Consider the following 2,768-nt stretch of genomic DNA (forward strand, 5'->3'; position numbering starts at 1 on the left):
AACCGCTCAAGCGTCAGTACTGGCTTCCCAGCAACAACAGCTTAACCGACTTACCTCACTCACGGAGGAGCTGGTGACAACTCTGCGAGCACTGCGGTTACCACCACCCGAGGAGAGATCTCCACCGCTTAACCCGCCTCTACACGCTCCGGTGACGGCTGCCGTCACCACCAGCCCTCGCTTGGCATTTCCCGAAAAGTTCGATGGATCACCCACGAAGTGTAAGGGGTTCCTGCTCCAATGTTCGATGTTCGTGAATCAACAGCCCATGTTATACCCCACGGACAATAACCGCATTGCCTTCGTTTGTTCGCTTCTAACTGGTAGAGCGTTGGATTGGGCCACGGCGGTGTGGAGTGAGGACCGCATCGTTTTCCCCTCGTTCACCAGTTTCATTCAAAGCTTCAAGGAGGTGTTTGAACACCCTGAGGGTGGCAAAGAGGTAGGCGAGCAGTTATTAGCCCTTCGTCAAGGGAAAAGTTCAGCAGCTGACTACGCACTATCTTTCCGCACGCTCGCTGCTCAGACAGGGTGGTTGGATGATCCCCTCAAGCTCCTCTTCCGTAAGGGAATGTAATGAGTTTTTAAAGGTTTTATTATTAGGTATTTATTATTTAAATTTATACCAAACAAATGTACATAGGTCATATTTTAGATTACTAGCCAACAGACCATTCTCAACACAACCTCAGAGAACAGTTAAAAAAGGGCTTATTCATAAAATAGTTATTAGAAATGTTATTACAATTATCCCACATATTACCATGAATAAAAGTATATTAAAGAACATGTATGTATTTGGCAAAAAGGTTTTGTTGACGACCCCTTATGAAAATTAACCACAGTTTTATACTAGTAAAACTAATGCAAGTGCAACTCTGGTGTATCTTTCATACTTCTCTGTGTGAGCAGGTGTGTAATTTACATTAAAGGGGTCATATGATGCGATTTAAATTGTTCCTTTCTCTTTGGAGTGTTACAAGCTCTTGGTGCATAAAGAAGATCTGTAAAGTTGCAAAGACTAAAGTCTCAAATCCAAAGAGATATTCTTTATAAAAGTTAAGAGTTAACCACGCCTACCTAAAACGGCTCGTTCTAACACGCCCCCACATACCTACGTCACTATGTGGGAAGATTTGCATAACGCTGCCCAAATGTTCACGCAAAGAAAGAAGGTGTAACGTTTATTCTAATAGTATTGTTGCCGCCGCCATGTCGTGAAGACGCTGTGTTTCGTTGTGAAAGCAAAACTACTTTGTTTGGTCTTCCAAAATAGGACAATATCGCTTCGTCATGCCTGGAGCTGATCCGTGCTGGTCGCTGAGGAAATACTACAATTTCGCGCTGTGGATCGCTGGATCGGCTTTCACCGTGGACGAAGCGGAGTTCAGCCCGGGGTCGTCACATATGGTTGCAGCAAGCTCTCCGGACGCTCCTTCGTCAAATCCGCCGCCTCTGCTCACTCTAACCCTCCGGCCGTTCCTCACTTTATCCCCCGGCCTCTGCTCACTCTAGCCCGCCGTGTGTGATGCTGTGTTACGTTGTGAAAGCGAAACTACTTTGTTTGGCCTTCCAAAAATGGACACGACTAGAAATTAGTAGGGATGTGCCGATCCGATATTCATATCGGGTATTGGCTCCGATAGTGCAATTTTTCTCGGATCGAGTATCGGTCAGAGAGAGCCGATCCAAATCCGAGATTTTATTTTTATTTTTTAAGATTGTGCAAATTATTCTGTGTTACTTCTGAAGCCATACGATAGCTTAATGTGAGCTACATATGAATATTTAAGTCCTTACATTAAAGTTCACACAAAATTTTTTCTCCGCTGTGGCTGTCAGTCATTCGTTCAGCCTTTAAACCCTGGTGGCGCTCGGTTACAGCAGTCAGCTCGGTACAGCTCTCTCCAACATCATTCTGTGTTCCCATTATACTTGATTTGTAAATACATGTCTATGCTTTTGCAAAAAGGACTTTATCTTCTTGCCGGAGTTTAATGTTTTGTTACTCGCTACCGGGTGTCTGTGTGAACAAAACACTGGCGTAGAAAAGACTATAAATAGTTTTTTACGTGCACAGTAACTGAAATTTAAAACTGTTAAAAGAAAGGCTCAATAACTTTTGCACAGATATAATACACTATGCATCAATTTCCCTTCCCTTTGTGCTTTGCAGTTTTTAACACGAAGCACGTACAATGATGCGCTTGAAGCAACACGGCGTCAGGCTGTGAGAGAGTGTGTGTGTGTGAGTGTCGTCAGGCTGTGAGAGAGTGTGTGTGTGTGTGTGTGTGTGTGTCGTCAGGCTGTGACGTCATCATTCTGCACACCGGACGCGCACATTGCAAGCGCTTCGTGCTCATAGACTGTATAAAAACAGTTTGTGCTGCACTGTATTTGTTTTGTCCTATCGTATCTATCATAAGTTGTTGCCTTATTAAAAAATATGCAATACATTCAAAAGAAATGTATTTTAATTTTATAGTATATACTTAAACATATATATGAATGTTTTTAATGAATGGATTTTAATAGTTTTTTACGTGCACAGTAACTGAAATTTAAAACTGTTAAAAGAAAGGCTCAATAACTTTTGCACAGATATAATACACTATGCATCAATTTCCCTTCCCTTTGTGCTTTGCAGTTTTTAACACGAAGCACGTACAATGATGCGCTTGAAGCAACACGGCGTCAGGCTGTGAGAGAGTGTGTGTGTGTGAGTGTCGTCAGGCTGTGAGAGAGTGTGTGTGTGTGTGTGTGTGTGT

This window comes from Sinocyclocheilus grahami, unplaced genomic scaffold (genome assembly GCF_001515645.1).
Source record: "Sinocyclocheilus grahami isolate Dianchi unplaced genomic scaffold, SAMN03320097.WGS_v1.1 scaffold1908.1, whole genome shotgun sequence".
Classification (NCBI taxonomy): Eukaryota; Metazoa; Chordata; class Actinopteri; order Cypriniformes; family Cyprinidae; genus Sinocyclocheilus; species Sinocyclocheilus grahami.